The sequence below is a fragment of the Protopterus annectens genome, chromosome 4.part0 (genome assembly GCF_019279795.1).
Source record: "Protopterus annectens isolate FY-2018-M chromosome 4.part0, PAN1.0, whole genome shotgun sequence".
Lineage (NCBI taxonomy): Eukaryota > Metazoa > Chordata > Ceratodontiformes > Protopteridae > Protopterus > Protopterus annectens.
In genome coordinates this window covers 923,921,373-923,939,833 of record NC_056733.1, presented here as the reverse complement: position 1 = coordinate 923,939,833, position 18,461 = coordinate 923,921,373, and the positions used below count along the sequence as shown (strand labels likewise).

At 41.9% G+C, this 18,461-nt stretch overlaps 1 pseudogene; it reads left to right on the top strand.

Moving 5' to 3' along the window:
- The window catches only part of LOC122800370, a 45,201-nt pseudogene extending 26,942 nt beyond the window's left edge, over window positions 1-18,259 (top strand).
- The last annotated feature ends 202 nt before the right edge of the window (window positions 18,260-18,461 follow it).

The window sequence follows — 18,461 nt, the reverse complement described above, 5'->3', positions numbered from 1 at the left end:
CCCTGGGCGCAGTAGATAAGCCAAAGGGCAGTGCAGAGAACTGGTAGTGATTATAGCCTGCTTTGAAGCATAGGTATCTTCTGCAAGATTCCCTGATTGGGATGTGCAGGTATGCTTCCTTTAAATTGAGTGTTATCATCCAGGCAACTTTTCCTAGCATAGGAAGCAACTGGTGAAGAGTCAGCATCTTGAATTTTGGAATCACCAAAATGGTGTTTAGAATAAACAGGTCCAAAATAGGATGCCATGAATTGTCTTTTCTGGGTACCAGGAAATGTCTTGAGTAGAAACCTTGTCCTTTTTCCTCTTCTGGTACAGTGTGAATAGCCTTTACATTTAAAAGAGAGAGTATTTGCTTTTGAGTATCTGCCCACTGATTTGGGGGTAGATCTGGCCAACCTTTTGGCGTTGGTAATGTGTGGAAGTGAAATCTGTATCCTTGGGCCACTATATTTAAAATGCAATTGTCCTGGGTAATGAGTTTCCAGTTTTTGGCCTGCAGATCAATCTTTCCCCCTAAAGGAGTATTCAGTTGAGAAGTGCTTGGAAGTTTTAAAATCATGTCATTGAGACAGTTTTCCATAGGGGGAGTCTTACTACTCCCAGATTTGGAAGCGGAAGCCCCCCACTGCTTAGTTTTGTGCGTACCCTGGAACTGAAACCTGGGATTTCTGCTGTGTCCGGGTTTGGATTGAGAAGGCCTGGAAGGGCCGGAAAGGACCATTTCTTACAGGGTCAATGCCTACTATATCTCGGAGGCTGAACTTGTAAGAAATCTATAACAGTTTGCATAGATTTAGCTTTATCCTCCATCTTTTTAAGAACTTCCTCAGCTTTGTTGCCAAACTGGTGGTCCTGATTTAAGGGAGCATCCAACAGTTTAGCTTTAACATGATCAGGCAAAGATTGCTCCTTAAGCCAAGCATGCCTTCTGAGTACAGACCCAGTGACAGCAGCCCTGCAAGAGGCCTCTAAAGAATCAACCCACATTGCAAAGTACGTTTTCCAACCTGTTCAGCAGAATGCATTAAATCCTGTAATTCGTTACTTTCAGCACAGTCAGGAATCAACATAATTTTCTGTTTAAACAATCCAATATGTTGTTGAAACTTTAACATATGAAACTGACAGTTTAAGGCCCTAATAGCCAAGGTTGCAGAAGTGTAAGCCTTCTTACCCCATCTATCCAGCGCCCTGGAGTCTCTATCAGAAGGGGTAGGGTTTTTGGCAGTAGAGACCTTAATACCCTTGGGTCCCTGTGAAATAGTCTCTGGATCCGCAATAGGATTTTTAAATAGGAACTTGTGAGAATCAGGAACCCTGTAATATCAGTCAGGTTTTCTGGGAGAAGGAGGCAAAGAATCAGGGGGCCAAACTAGATTCCAAAAAGGCATCATCAACAATGTCTAGTACAGGAGGTATAGCTAAGGGCCTATGCTGAGGCAAGAGTAAGAAATCCCTAAGCCTCTTTCGAATTAGAAAACTCCTGGCTTTCCCAGTGGAAATGCCCCCCTTAGAGTGTGCAAGGTTTCACAAAAAGAAAAATCCTCTGGAGGAGAAGCAGAGGGAATAAAGTCCACTGCATCAGAATCCTCATAAGTACATAAGGGTAAATCCAGATCATCAGAAGAATCAGAAAAATCAGAATCCTGGTCAGAAGATTCAAACAATTTCAGTCCTATGTCCCTTAGAAGAGGGTGGTTGGCTTCCCCTGATTAAAGTTAGAAGATCTTCAGCCATTTTTATCATTTGTTTTTTAAGGTATAGAGGCCTGAGCATGTGGCCTGGGCGGTTTTCTAGGCATGGTTCGAGATTTAGGCCTTAAAGAAGGAGGAGGCATCGGTTTAATATGCAAGTCCATAGGCCTGAATACACCCTCAGAAGCCGGTGCCTGCAGAGTGGCTCTGGACCCATCCAAGGTAGAGACATCCGCAGTTTCCACAGCTGAAGTATCTCACGGCATACCGGACTCCGAATGGGTCTCAGTAGAGGCCTGCGAATCAGAAGTAGCGGGTATCAGGGGCTGCGAAAGCGCCTCACTGAGTACTGGCGACTGGCTTAGGAGAAGCGTCGCCGGCAGCTTTGGACCTAGGTGGCCTGTCTCTGTCTTTATCTCTGCATTTTTTTCAGAATTCCGGTAGTCGGACTGCTTACAGATGACATTTCTGGATAACTGAACAGAGAACTGAAATATTTAGAGGTGAAAATATACCGATGACGGATAGTGCGTTGATTAAATAACGCACAAAACCAACAGCAAAGTACATCATGGTCAGGGCCTAGGCAAGGAATACAATATGAATGAAAATCATTGTGAGGTATTTGCTTTCCACAAGAAATGCAATTATTAACTTTTACTGACATCGGTAAGGAGCAAGAAAACGTTTCCCCACTGGGGTACTTAGCTTTAGTTGAAGACTTTGGTTCTGAAACTCGAAAATGAAAATTTCAGGAGTCGGCCGACCGGCACTTGAGAAATGCTGCTGGTTCAGGCACCGCACTGCAAGAAAGACTGATGTAATGGCGTCCGCTGCATGTTTTATACCCCTGACAACCTGACGTCATGGAAGAAGGGACAGCAACTGATGCAGGACCCAAGACTTTGTTAATCAGGCCGACGGATGGCTACTGCAGATAACTGAAATGTGATGACTGCAACAGTGAAACACGAAGAACATCCGCTTCTCCTTCGGGCTCCTCGGCAAGAAAGACTGATGTAATGGAGTTAGCTGCCTGTTTTTATACACCTGACGTCAGTCCTGAAGCGACAGCAACCAATGCAGAAATACTAAGTCTCTGGTATTCGGGCCAACTGAGGGCTACCTGCAGGCAGATAAACCCAAGTGTGATGACTGCAACAGTGAAATACAAAGAACATCTTAGGTTCAGGGAAAGGAGAACTTGCAAGGAAAGTAGCTGATATACTTGGTATGCGTTATTATCCAGAACCAAATATCTTCTACTGGGACAAGAAGAGTGGTGATGGGATCCTTCTGGATTCCAAATTCAATGGAACCTGCAGCCAGGAATTTCTACAGAGATCCCAAAATCCCTGATGGGAATTCTTATAGTTTTCAGTCATGGATGCATCATGTTTGCTTAATACAGTACTCAGATGCCATGGAGAATCTACTAAGTACTGATCAGGGTGCAGTGCTGGAACATTCTCCATTTAGTGACTGTGTTCTTTGAAGCAATGTACAAACAGGGCTAAATCCAAAAGCAGTGTGTGGATAACTACAATGAAATTAAAGGAATCAGCATCTCAGCTTCTGCCTCCACATCTTATTTATACTGATGCCCCTGTATTAGAAGTACAGAAATGCCTGAAAGAGAAGGGGGAGCCTTATGAGAAAAATATTCCCACTGAATACTTGAACACTGAAGATTTTTACAAGAAAAGTTTTCTACTCCAGATCAGTGAGACGAGTGAAGTTTTGGAATACACTTCCAAACAAGCACAGGATATTATTAACTGTATCCTCATCTCTGTAAGCTCAACAGTCTTATCCCAACATATACTACTACAGCTTCCATTTATCTCATTTCTCACTACTACTGATTCAGTACTGTGGAATTACTGTTACCTTGCCTGTCCAGTTAGCGCAGGTCTTATTTACCTCCACAATAGATCAGCCTCCCCTCTGACAATGCTTACAGGTTCCTAACATTACACCACACACTCCATATTCCTTTCCTGATTTTCACCTTCCTCCTTTTAACTCAGTTGTCTTCCTCCCTGCCTATTTCTATCACTGTCATCTCTCATAGTTCTCTACTTTGTTATTCATTGTAGATCAATATATATGTATGCTTTTAAGAAGCTTTTCTGAGACTTTGTACAAGTGTATAAATACTGAGCACTTGCAAGCCTGACTGCCATTTTGTAGTAAGCTGTTGAGATGTAAGCATGTCTGTCAGCTAATCAGTTTACATTTTGTAATGTTGCTATCCATCCTGATATATTTCTATGTAATGAAACACACAAACGAACTACCCCGCCTATTTGTCATCTATACTAGAGAGAGACTAGTGACATGGTGCCACAATGGGATCCAGATTCTACAGATTCGAGACCAAGAGGCACTCAGTTAAAATTGGAGAAATATACAGGAGTGAATCATCCTTACTGCACGTATAAAACTCGCAAAACAGGTCAGAAATGAATTTCAGGTATTAAAACTTGCTGAAATGATTTCTTATTCACAAAATATGAAAAAAGCATTCAGAAAGCTTTAAACTAAATTTCTATGTAACAGAAATATACAAAACTGTGACATATTAATAGAAATATTCAAAATAACTACGGAAAATGTTTGAAATAAAGTCCGAATTGCATAAAATGTACAAGGGAAACCACCACATTTTTTCTCTATGCACTACTTTTTCGCATTAATCAAAGTTATTTGAGTTGTCTGAAATAAATTGTGTTCCTATGTTTCTGCAGTATTACAGTACAGTTATTTTGCAAAATACTGCCATTTCAAAGCATATATCACAAAGTACAGTGTTTCGAAGAGTGTACGGTGCATTTGAATGTTATTACAGGCACACATAGTAGCTTGTTCATATATAATTACAAAAGCCATATTATTGCAGTGTGTTTGGGTATAATTTATCACGGCAGAGAGATTTTGAAAACCAGGTCCACTGGTGTTTGGCAATAATACTGCAGAGAAATGGAGAGTGAGCAAGAGTATATTTTCATACAGGCTGCATTTTCTGACAAAGATGACTGTAGAAAGACATTTATTCTCCTTAATTTAGCTGGGTCAGAAGCCATAGAAAGAGAGCATTCATTTGTGTATGCACCTGCTGTCTTTGCAGGAGATGGGGAAAACTGTCATGTAGTTGTACCGGCTCAATCAAGGGAAGACTCCCAAGTGCTTAAAACAAATTTAGAGAAATGTGTAACCCCCAAACTGACATTACAATGAAAAGGCACTTATTTTAAACAAGAGATCAACAGCCTGGTGAAACTTTTGCAGCATATATAACTGATTTGAAAACAAGGCTAAAGTGTGCAGATTTGGCGATTAAGGGATGAGTTGATAAAAGACAGACTTGTGTGTAGTATTAAAGATAATGCTTTGAGAAAGATTTTGCTTGGTGACAGTGGTTTAACTTTGAATAAGGCCACTGAGATTTGTCAGAAACACTGGCTTACAGGAAAGCACACAAATATGTTTACAAATGAGAGAAACATGCTTCCAGTAACTTCTAAGGCCAATGCTGATAGTATGCAGCACGTGGTTAAAAGAAGTAGACCCAAGTACATGGCAGCAACTGTAAACCCTGTAATGGTCCTTGGGAGACCCCATACCTTCCTAGCAAATTCCAGAGTATGCAAAGTCTCAGTGAAACATAGGAGTGAGTCAGCAAACTCAATGAATGGGTCCCCAACCAGTTGTATTGCCAACTGTTGTAATTGTTGTGAAAACCATGAGCCTAAAAGAGAAACATGTTTACCTTTTGGTCAGCAATGTCACAGATGTAATAAGTGGAATCATTTCAAAAAGTTTTGTAAATCAAAAGGGAACACATTCTTTTACTGAAAGGAAACATTCAAAGAGACATGTTGATCAATTAGAAAGCTTTGACCCTACTTTTAATGTTGATGGTGTGCGAGTGCTTCATGAAACAGTCAGTGCATTGTACTGTTCGGATAAATGGAAAACCCAGAGAGCTCAAAGTTGAAACATGTTCAAAGTGCAATATTATGTCTGTAGAAACATTTGCTAGAGTATGTGCTGGTGAGAAGTTTGATTTGACAAAGTGTGCGAAGCTTGTTGCTTACAGTGGTGAAAAGATTCAAACTGAAGGCTCAGTAGTACTTTCATGTTGCTCTGCTGGGAGAAGCTATGACCTGTTATTTTATATGGTCAAAAGAAAAGCACAGTCATTATTAGTGTTCAGAGACCGTTTGAAAAAAGGAACTTTCATTTAATAAATAAATCTATCATGTTAGTTTGACCACTATTCTAATTTCACCCAGTATAGTTTCTATGGTGATCTTTTGAAGACAAACTAGTAAAAGCCAAGCTAGATAAAATGGTGCAACAAGGTGCTATTTGTCCAGATGAAGGACCATCTGAATAGGTATCTTCCATGGTGGTAGCTCATAAGAAAAGCTCAGATGATATCAGAATATGTATTGATCCAAGAGATTTGAACAAAGCACTGAAAAGACCTCATCATCCAATACATACAGTAGAAGTCGTCACCACTCTTATGCCAAATGCCACTGTTTTTTCTGTCTTGCATGCAAGAGTTCATTTTGACAAATTTTGCTTGACAAGAAATCCTTGTTGCTAATTACATTCAGTATTCCTTTTGGCAGTTATAGATTTTTGAGAATGCCATTTGGAATAAATTCTGCCAGTGAAGTCTTTCAGTGTGCAATGGAGCAAAATTTTTTCTAGGTATGCCTATGTTATTATAGTAGATGTTCTTCTAGGAGGAGGTAATGGTGAAGCTGAGCATGACAGAAACCTCAAGAAAGTTCTGGAAAGAGCAAGTCAAGTAAATCTTAAGCTGAATCCTCGAAGTGCAAGTTCAGGTAACGAGAAGGTACTTATGTTGCTCATTTGTTTACCAGTTAAGGCTTATAACCAGACCCTTCCAAGCAAACAGCTATTCTTGAGATGCTAGCTCTAGACAATGTTCAAGCCCTTCAAAATGTTCTTGGCATGGTTATCTAGGTAAATTCATTCCAGTCTTGAGCCAACCAGCAGCACTGTTCAGAGAGCTGACACGTAAAGATGCATCCTGGTCATGGCTGGAATAGCACCAGACAGCATTTGATGTCCTAAAACGGAGAATTGCCAGTCCACCAACTCTTGGATCCTATGAGGTTTTCAAACAAATTATTCTTTCCAGTGATGCGTCAAAATTCGGTCTTGCTGCAGTCACTCTTCAAGAGGGTCAACCTGTTGCCTATGCATCCAGAACTCGAACACAAACTGAAATGCAGTGTGCTCAGATAGAGAAAAAGCTCTTGGCAATTGTGTCTGCATGTTTGAAGTTCCATGATTACATTTACGGTAGACCTATCCAGACTGAAACTGATCACCAACTTCTAGTCACTATTCTGAGAAAGCCTAACCATACATCTCCTGCCAGATTACAACATATGATGTCAAGATTGCAGAAGTACAATTTTAATCTGGTCAACACAAAAGGCAAACTTCTTTATCTTGCTGATACTTTATCCAGATCACCCAGAAATACCAGTGAAAAGCATGAGAATGAGCAACTTGATTTTGAAGTCATGGAAGTGGGAAATTTTTCTTCCACACATCTTGATGAGCTTAGAAATCACACAGCCTCAGATCCTCTTCAACAGAAGCTCAACCACCTAATCAATCAAGGATGGCCGTTAAAGTAATCTAGCTTGTCTGACAATGTTATCACCATGAAAGGTCCAAAAGTCATTGTTCCAAAGTCCTTGCATCCAGAGTACATTGCTATCTTGCACTGTGGCACCCATTAACTGATTCTACCAAAAGAAGGACGAGAGGACTAGTATTTTGGCCTTCTACGTCACAAGACATTGAGAGAGTACATTCATCTTGTTTTGTATGTAATAGTACAAAGCCACATCAACAGAAGGAACCACTTCAGCTAAACCAGATTCCTGAACTACCTTGGTCGACAGTAGCCAATGACATTTTCGAATGGAATGGTCAACATTACTTGGTGTTAGTAAACTCTTATTCTAATTGGTTCGAGATTGACCTGCTTCCTAATCTAGTATCCAGTACTATCATTACTAAGATGAAGCATCGTTTTGCATTCCATAGTAGTCCGCACAAAGTTATTTCTGACAATGGTAACAGTTTACTAGCCAACAATTCAAAAGATTCATCAAAGAGTGGGACTTTATCCATGTTATGAGTAGTACTGAATACCCGCAGTCAAATGGTTTGGCAGAACGTGCAGTTCAAAATGTGAAGCAGTTACCAGAGAAGTCGTAACGAGATAACAGTCATGTTTTCCTGAAATCTCTTGAATCTCAGAAATATTCCTTGTGATAAAGATCTTTGTTCACCTGCCCAAATACTTCTGTTAAGACCAACCAGAACTACATGATCAGTCAGCAGTAGTTTATTGGTTCCAAGTGCCAAGAATAACAGATCAGTGAAAACCCACTGTGAAAGAAGCGCCTAACCCAGAAGTCTTATTACAAATCCAGCAAACCACTCAATCCATTAAGTGAAGGAGAGATGGTGAGAATGCAACCATGCAAAGGCTATGATCAGATTGGAGTCATGAAAAGTGTTTGCCCAGAGCCAAGATCATACATTGTGGAATCACAAAGAGCAGAGTTTAAGTGGAATCGGAAACATTTGATGCCTCTGTCCGAGCCTGTACCACAGCATTTAGATTGTGAAAAAGACCATCTCAGAGTGAGTTATCCAGCATTCCAGTTTCAGAGGACGTTCCAGTAAAATATCCCTTGTTCCTGAGGTGAATCCTGAAATTCCTGATACGAGTTGTTCACCGAATACTGTTCCTGTTGCTAAACCCAGTACTGATTATTATATTACTAGATCAGATCGCATTTCCAGACCATATTACAGACACACAGCAACTTGGACATGAACACTGTGTTTATTTCTGATGTCTATATTATTGCATGTCTTTGTGTTTATTTCTGTCTACATTATTGCATGTCTTACTCTGTCATTTCATTGACAGCAACAATCTATATAAGGGGGGGGGGTGTAGATCAGTATTCTATGTATGCCTTTAAGAAGCTTTCTAGGGGCTTGCACAAGGGTATAAATGGATTTAAAGTGTACTCATTCTGATTACAGTGTCTCGAAAGAGTCTTGTATTGTTACACTACCTTCCTGAGCCAGGAGTGGATAATTTGCATGCCTGCTGCCTTCCTTGGATGTGGTAGCCATTTCTCAGGCTCCCTCTCCAGAATCAAACCCTGACTCCCCATTCCCCATGGTCACCATGGCAGGCACAGATAGTACGATTGAAAGTTGATAGGGCACACATTCGAATGTCGCGTCACCACCACAGATCCTCATTAAAGTTAAAATACTGAGCACGTGTGAGCCTGACTGCCATTTTGTAGTAAGCTGTTGAGATGTAAGCATGCATATGTCTGTGTAGTTGTTGTGTCTTTCGCCACAGTGGAATTCCGGTCCGCTAATGACTGACAGTAGATTTTTACGTGCCGAGTTGCTAGTCCTGACGCACAACCTTCAACGAAGGTACACCCATTCACGCACGTCTCCCCACAGAAGACGCTCTAGCTGAGAATTGAAGACAACGTCTTAATGTGAAGCGACAATGCTACCGCAGCACCACCACCGCAGCTATGTATATGTCTGTGTAATCTGTCAGTTAATCACTTTGTTTATATTTTGTAATGCTGCTATCCATCATGATGTATTTCTATGTAATAAAGCATATAAATGAACTACCCCACCTGGTCGTCATCTATATTAGTCAAAGATGAGTGACACTCATCCTCCTTACAATCCATTGGCAGTGGTCACCTCTTTTGACAAACTTGCATAAGCAGCATAACCCTCTTTTGACAAATTTACATAAGCAGCATAACAGTACTGAAATGCTAAGCCTTAAACTTTAAATGTTTGTTGTTTATACTACTACACATTTTAAGATTACCTAGATGTAGTATCAAAGATATCTGCGACATTTAAAGAAAAATCAGAAAATATTTTTTCTTGTAATTTTTGTAAAGTATCAACACATTTACCATTTTCATGCCCTCCAATCAAAATAGGACAAAACTGCCCAAATTAAGACTTCTGTAAAGGAAAAGAGCCAGGTGGCAACCCTATGAACAAGGTGCACTAATACTGTTTATAAAAAGCTGTTTTATGTTTTCTTGTGACATCCTTCCACAGGAGGATGCATGTCTGGGAAGAGACATCTTTGAATAAGTCCTTACACAAGTGGAGTACATCAGCTTTTTCTAGTCAATAAAGGAAATTTAACAATTGATGGAAACCATCAGAAATACAGCGGAATTATTTTGGATTGCATGTGCTATCTGCCCTTTCATTAAAACATTAGAAAAGCATGATGTGAAGTACTTTAAAGTACAGTTGTTGTGTACACTTACCATAAACGCAGATGTTCGAGTGTATTGACTGTTGCAGTCATCACCTGTGGATTATCCCTGCTGTGGTAGCCCTCGGCCGGCCCGAATACCAGAGTCAATTTTTTTTGCGTTGGCTGCCATCGCCTGCAGTCTGATGTTAGGTCATCAGTGCTACAAAGCAAGGCAGCAGACATCATTACATCAGTTTTTCTTGTTCTAACCCATCAGAAGCACAAGGAAATGAGGAAAAGTGGTCCTGGTGGCTAAAAGCCACTGTGGGAAGCTCATGTCCCCTAGGGGAAGATGCTATATGGGGGATGGAGGGAGGGAAACCAGGACTGCAACAGACAATACACTTGAACATCTACATTTATAATTGTACACAACTGTACTTTGTTCTTAGTGTTTCACTGTTGGAGTCATCACATGTGGGAGGATTCCCAAAGCTGAGGAGAGGGATGGAAGGATAGGTTAGAGTCCTAGGCATGGGTCAGCAGGCCCTGCAGAACTGAAAAGGCAAGCTCTGCCCTAGACTTAGAAAAAGAGGTAGGTGGTAATGCTTTGTAAAGGTATGGACAGAGGTCCAGGTGGCAGCTTCCAATATGTCCCTGGTGGGGACTCCTCTGAGGAAGGCTGTGGAAGTTGAGGCTGCCCTAGTGGAATTGGTATGGACAGACTTAGAGGAGGGGTTTCCCCAAGTAGTCTGTAGCAGAAATGGATGCAGTGTGATATCCATTTGGAAATGGTTTGTTTGGAAATGGGCTTCCCCTCTGTTCCAGTAGCAAAGCTGGCAAGAAGTTGGTCTGTTTTTCTGAATGGTTTAGTATGGCCCAGATAGTATCTGAGTTGTCTGTGCATGTCTAGCAAGTATATAATTCTTTCTCCCTTGTTTTGAGGGTTGGGAAAGAAGGTGGGTAGGTGTATGGTCTGGTTGAGGGTCACATGAGATACTACCTTGGGCATAAAGGAGGAGTTAGTCCTCAGGGAGACCTTGTCTGCATGAAAAAAGATGAAGAGCTCAACAGCCATGAGAGCCTGAAGTTCTGATACCCTTCTGGCTGAGGTAATAGCCAGTAGGAAGGCGGTCTCCCAGGAGAGGCATTTCAGTTCTGTAGGAGCAGCAGATTCGAAAGGAGGCAAGTTTAATTTTTCTAGAACATAATTCAGGTCCCTGGTTGGCATGGGAGGCCTTCTGGGAGGTCTGATATTAGAAGCCCCTCTGTGGAACTGCTTAATCAAAGGATGAGAGAAGAGGGGTGGGTCTGAATTGTAATGGGCAGAAATGGCTGAGGCATGGATTTTAATAGAGGAGAAAGAGGCCACTATTAAGCAACTCGGCTAGGTAATCCAAGGTAAGAGGGATGGAAGGTACTGGCCCCTTTGGACTGGTTCCAGGAGCAGAATCTTTTCCATTTCCCTGCATATGATTTTCTGGTGCTAGGCCTTCTGGCCTCTGTGATGATGTCTATGACCTGTTTGCTTAACAGGGACTCCTTGTTAGCTTTTAAGGTATAAGCTATGCTGAAAGACTGAGAGTAAGTCTGGGTGCAGTATCTTCCCCCTCACCTGGGTCAAGAGGTCTGAGATCAGGGGAAGCTGCTTGGGGGGCTGTAAAGTCAGGCTGCGCAGTAAGAGGTACCGATGCTGTCTGGGCCAATCTGGAGCAATGAGGATGGCCTTTGGTCTCTCCTCCCTTATTTTGATCAGTATATCTTGGGAATAAGGGGCAGAGGAGAGAACGTGTACACAAAGAGGGAGTTCCAGGGGAAGGTAAAGGCATCCACCTTCCAGGCTAGGAGGTGATATTCCCTGGTACAGAACTTTTACAGCTGGTGGTTGAGGTGCGAGGCAAAGAGATCCACTTCTGCAGTCCCCCACAACTTAGTGATTTGCAGAAAGATTTCCCTGTGGATCTACCATTCATGGCGGTCCTGTAAATTTCTGAATAGGTGGTCTGCCAGGGTGTTGTTGACCCCTGGTAGGTATTGGGCAATTAGGTGTAGACCCATGGAGGTGGCTGTAAGCCAGAGGCTCATGGATAACCTGCACAGGGGGTAAGATTGGGCCCCCCCCCGTTTGTTGATATACCACATTACTGTGGTGTTGTCTGTTTTTATAAGGAGAACCCCTGGCCTGTGATGGGGTTTGAAAGATGTCAGAGCCTTTTGTACTGCTATCATTTCTTTCTGATTGATGTGCAAGTGACGTTGCTGGACAACCCAAAGACCTTGTGTGCACCTGCCTGCTAGGTGAGCACCCCAAGCAATGTCTGAGGTGTCGGTGGTGATGTTTTGGCCAGAAGGGTGGAGGATGAAGGGAAGACCCCTGTTCCTGGCAAAGGCTTCTGCCCACCAGAGAAACTCAGCCCTTATACATAGGATCAGAGGGAGAGAGGTCTCTAGGGAGAGAGTGTTGGCACCAAAGGTTCTCTAAATAACACTGAAGTTTTCTCATGTGAAGCCTGGCCAGGGGAATGAGAAGGATGCAAGATGCCATGTATCCTAGGGCTTTCAGGAACTTCCTCACAGTGAGGTGACTTCTGGAAGCCAGGTTGGTAAAGTAGAGAGGCAGGAAGTTCTACTTTTCTGGGGATAGGAAGGCCATTTGTGATGCTGTGTCTAGCACAGCTCCCAAGAAAATAATCTTCCTGGTGGGGTTTTGCTTTGACTTCTTCTCATTGATGGTGAACCCTAGGGAAGTTAGGAGTGACTTGACAAAGAGAAGGTCATGGAACAGCTTTGCTTTGCACTCTGCCTGAATGAGGCAATCATCCAGGGAGGGTAAATCTGTAAACTTCTCATCTGCAGAATGCTATGGCCAGGGCCAAGCATTTGGTGAATACTCTGGGAGCAGTAGATAAGCTAAAGGGCAGTGCAGAGAACTGAAAGTGTTGTGAGCCTGCTCTGAAGCACAGGAATTTCCTGCACAATTCCCTGATGGGGATGTGGAGGTAGGCATCTTTTAGGTCTAAGGTCACTAGCCAGGCATTTTTGGTTAGCATAGGCTGCAGCTTCTGCAAAATTAGCATTCTGAATCTGGGGACTACCAGGGAGGTGTTCAGAATGAATAGATCCAGGATGGGGCGCCAAGTGCCTTCTTTTCTGGGAACAAGGAATAGCCTGGAATAAAAGCATTTGCCTGTTTGATCTGAGGGAATAGGTTCTACTGCTTCCTGGGATATGAGAGTTTAGACCTGTTAGAAATGCCTCTGCCCACTGATTTGGAGGGAAGTCTGGGAAAACTCTTGGAATTGGGAGCTCACTGAAAGAAAATTTGTATCCCTGAAAAATGATCTTTAAGACCCATTGGTCCTTTGTTACAGAAAGCCAATTATCTTTGAAGAGGGATAGCCTTCTTCCTAGTTTTTGATGAGTGAAGGGAGGGCAGAGTGGGGAGGGGGAGTCATTGTGAGCGTTTGTCATAGAAGGTTGGCTTAGAACTCTCTGCCTTAGAGATGGAAGTGGTCCATTGTTTGCTTCTCTGCTGGCCCTGGGATAAGGGACTGGGTGGTCTGTCCCTTACCTTGGCCCTATCTGCTAGGTGCAGGGAAGGCCCAGTGCTTAGTTCCTGCTGAATCTGGGAGGTTGAACCTCAAGGAAATCTTTTAATGTTTGCATAGATTTTGCTTTGTCTTCCATCTTTTTAAGCACCTCTTCTGCTTTTTCCCCCAAACAAGCGCTCCTTATCTAGGGGTGCATCAATAGGTTTAGACTTGACATGATCAGGGAGAGTTTGTTCCTTCAGCCATGCATGTCTTCTAATAACAGATCCTGTCACTGCTGCCCTGCTAGAGGCTTCTAGGGCATCATATCCACATAGTGTGTTTGGGCGCTTGACAAGCAGAGCGTAGTAAATCTGCTAACTCTTTTGAATTGTCACAGTCAGGAAATGTACCAATCTTCTGTTTTAATAGTTCTAAAGAGTGTTGTTGACATTTTAACACATGGAACTATCAACTGAGTGCTCTGATGGCTAAGGTTGCAGAGGTGTACACTTTTTTACCCCATTTGTCCAGAACTCTGGAGTCCTTGTCAGAAGGAAGAGGATTCTTGGCAGAACTAGTCTTAGCTCATTTAGGTCCCTGTGTAATGACCTCTGGGTCTGCAGCAGGATTTCTGTACAGGTATTTGTGAGAATCTGGTACTCTGTAGTACCTGTCAGGTTTACTGGGAGCAGGAGGGAGAGCATCAGGGGGCTAAGCTGGATTCATAGAAAACATCATCCACCACTTCTAAAATGGGGGGATAGCCAGGGGTCTGTGGTGGGGCAGGTCCAAGTCTTTTCTTAGACTGTGGAAAGTCCGGAGATTACCACTGGAAATGTTCCCTGAGGGAGACAAGGGTTTCCCCAACAGAAAGGTCCTCTGGAGGGGAGGAAGAAGGGATGGATTCCTCTGCATCTGAATCCTCATAAGCAGTTAAGGGATGCTGTTCCTCTTCAAAAACTGAATAATCAGATTCCTCAGAATCCCATTCTGTCATAATTTCTGGAGAAGGGTGCATTTCCTTTTAGAAGTTGTGGCCTGACTACCCTGGATAAGGAAGATGAGATCCTCCGTCATTTTAAGCATTTGTGCTTGGGGTGGTGGAGCAGTAGCAAGATGGTGGCTAGAAGCAGATTTCCTAGGAGTGGCCTGGCTACTAGGCCCGAGAGAATCCATTTGTCTGAGAGAAACGGTAGTCGGATGCGAAGAAGGCATTTTTTTGTCTAGATTCGGTAGTGTGAACCGTCTCCTTGGAAGCCAGTGCCTGTGTCGCAGCTCCGGACCCAACCGAGGCAAACAGCCAAAGGCTCAGAAGACAAAGAAGATTAGTGCAGCATACTGGACTACGAAAGAGTCTCAGTAGAGGCCTGCATAGATATCGAATTGGGCATCACAGGCTGTGAAAGCTCCTCACTTAATTCTGGAGAACTGACGACCTGCTTAGCGGTAGTGTCATCAGAAAGCTTAGCCTTGTGTGGTCTGTCTCTACTTTTATCTCTACGTTTTTTCAGAATGCTCACAGACTGTTGGCTGATGAATGCCATATCGGAATGCGATGACGGAACATGAAAACAACTGTCTACAAAAAGCTCTATGGCAAATGGTTCTCGCATTAAAGAGGGCACAGAACCGGCAATGGGGGACACCGTGGTCTGGGCCTAAACAAGTGATGAAGTAAGAATGGAAGTCTCGGAGTGGGATCTGCTTTCCCCAGGTGAGATAATTGTTAACTTTTTCAGACACTGGTTAGTGCAAGAAAAAAGGATGCCCAACTTCTCTTTAAACATTTTCAGCTGAAATTCAACTTCTGGTAACAACCAATCAGCATTCACGAAAACTGCTTCTGCTACGGACTCCACAGCAAGAAAGACTGATGTGATGATGTTGGCTGCCTTGCTTTATAGCAGTGACGACCTGACATCAGAATACAAGCGAAGGCAGCAGATGCAAAAAAAAAAAACATGGACTCTGGTATTCGGGCCACCTGCGGGCTACCACAGCAGGGATAACCCACAGCTGATGACTGCAACAGTAAAAAATTAACATCTACTTATCTACATAAATAAATAAATGAATGAATGAAAGCAATAAACTTTCCACTGCTGGTACTGAGGAGCAAAATTACTTTTCTTTCCAGTAGCATCTGTTACGTATACACAGAACTACAAGAATTCCACAGAGCAATGACAGTTTTAATACCCGAGAGAAAGGGTGGGGGGAGAGGACAGTGAATTCATCTAGGACTACAAGAAGATACTTTCAACAAAGACCTGCAATTTAGCTACATTTTTGGGTGCAGCTGCACAACTCCTTAATATACTGTAAAACAAGCTCTGAGACACACACAAATGACAGACATTAAAGAAATAAAATAAGTAATCCTGAAGTCCAGAAGGTATGTAAGATGACAGTGACCAACAACTAATCCCATTATGTAAATGGCATGGGAATACACCACTGCTTCCTTATGTCAAGCATGACTCATATAAAGGAGACCTGAAATGGATTATGGAAAAGAAAAAATCTTGAAAAAAACAAGATCACATTGATATGTTATTAATGGCAGCCATTTTGCAGAAAACATATTAGAATTCTACAAGAAGCAGTCAAAGTGATTGAGTTGTTAAAACAGTTCAGAAAACAGAGTAAAAAACAGATATTTTTAGTTCTAAGGTGGAGTTTTTCTTTAAGAATGGCTGTACTACCTGAACTAGATTCCCTTCTACCATTACATTCTTTATCAGATGCTGGGCAAGCCTCTGCTCTGTCTAAACTGCACCATACCAGGCCACTGTTCTAAATGGCCTGTGCAACACTGCCACACACCATGTCATCTCATTCCTTTCCATAGCCCAGACACTAATAACCTAGTCCTTCACCCCCAAAAATGTATTCTTCAGAAATCCTAGCTTACACTTCTAATATTATGATGGAAACCACTGAACCAATCTGAGAACAGCAAACAATCCATTTCAGATTGTTTTGGAGTCATGATATGTATAAATCCAAGTGGAATCTGCTTGAGAGAAATACTCAAGAAACCCCTGCTTAATCATCTTATCACAGGTCGTATTCCCCTCAGTGACTGGTTCTTTTTTCAATTACTTCTTACAAGATGGCTATATACATCACTGTCTGAGATGGCAGCAAGGTAGGAGAGCACAGCCTGTGAGCCATAAGTCAGTGATAATACAGGATTAATCACTGCAGAAGAATGAAAAGTACACAACAGCTCATCGAATAAGATTCCCTAAATCACAGTTCAGCAAGCAAGCTTCCCCAAATTTTCAGCGTTCAGAATAAAACTTAAAGGTTTTGTAAAACAGTAATTTCAGCTCGACAGTTTAATGGTAATATAACAAACTGCTTTCATGAAAGAAATACCGAACAGCATTACTCTGGTGACTGTTAGGGATACCTGATCATTACACTTTTATTTTTGCACTTAGTATGTGTTTTAAATACTGAACAACAGAATTACTCTGGTGATGGTTAGTCATACTTGTACTTGTATTTTTTCACTTGGTATGCGTTTCTGGAATATGTAAACCAAGTTAGCATTCATATACTTAGAAAATTCCTCACACATAATCAGCCTTGCACAGTTTTCAAATGCCAAGTCAGCTATCAGGAAAGAAAGAGCCAGTAAACAATAGCATATCAAATATCTGGCACAAAGGTTGCTAAAGTAGATATCCAAATCACATCAGCAGTTCATTCATTGATTCAGGAACTGACTTTCAATGTGCAAAGCAATCCATACACACTCAAGGCATGCATCCATGCAAAATGCATCCCCTACCTTCAGCTTGTTTGCTTGCTGGACATCCTTTTCCCTGCTCCAGAACTAAGGAAACAAAACCACCAGTGGAAGCAGAAGCAGATTGTTCAGCAGTAGCTTCAGCCTGTTCCAAATAAACTGCTGTATCTACTACCTGCCGGGTGGAGGTTTCTTGTATGGAGGCCTGACAATCCTTAGGCACCAACTCAAGTTGCTTTACTAAGTCCTTCTCTGAAGGATTTGAGGCAGTTTCTTCATTCTCTATAAAGAACGGAAGCAACTGGCCTTAAGTAAAAGCCAAGACAACGCTTTTAATAATAAATGCATCACTTGCAAGACTAACAAAAAAAGGTTTGAAAGGACATACTACAACACAACAGACATATTTATTTAGAAAACCACAGGGGAAACAAGACAATGCTTATTTTAACAGCTGCATTTACTCTGACAGGAAATCCAAGTTTTGTACATGGGGGCAAGAAAAATACTATGCTACAACCAAGTTTGGTTAGAATATGCACAAAAAAAGGTCATTTCAAATTTAAAAAGTTTTGGTACACGAGTCATGTATGGAAGCTGATGGTTTCCCCTCATTGTTCTATGTAATAAGCTTTGAGTTTCAACAAAAAGTTTGTATGATGTGCAATTTTAGGCAAGTGTGTGCAGACTACATGAAGGATACTATGTCACGTGTTCTGCAGAAAACTTAGGAAGAAACAGTTATTTGTTGGAGATGTACAGTGAAGTCAATCACATGGCAGAAGATCAACTTGGTATTGATGACAAAAGTGCTGCAGTGATCAAAAGGCTTTTGCTTCCAGGTGTTTCTGTGCTGCTTGATGATATAATGCATGACTTGAAACTTTTGACCAAACAGTTTTTCATGGCAGCTGAAGTCTTGTGAGAGTGATTAAGCTATTGCAGTAGTGAAGAAACAGCATGACATCTTGAAGCAAACAGCTGGTAAATTGTGTGTGATAAAGTTCTTCAAATGTATAGTATGCTAGAAATAAAATAATGGGAATGTGATTTAGTAATAACAAGAATTGTTTAGAGGCACTGACAAATGTTTTAAAAGTATTGCCGCATAGGGGGAATCTCACAGA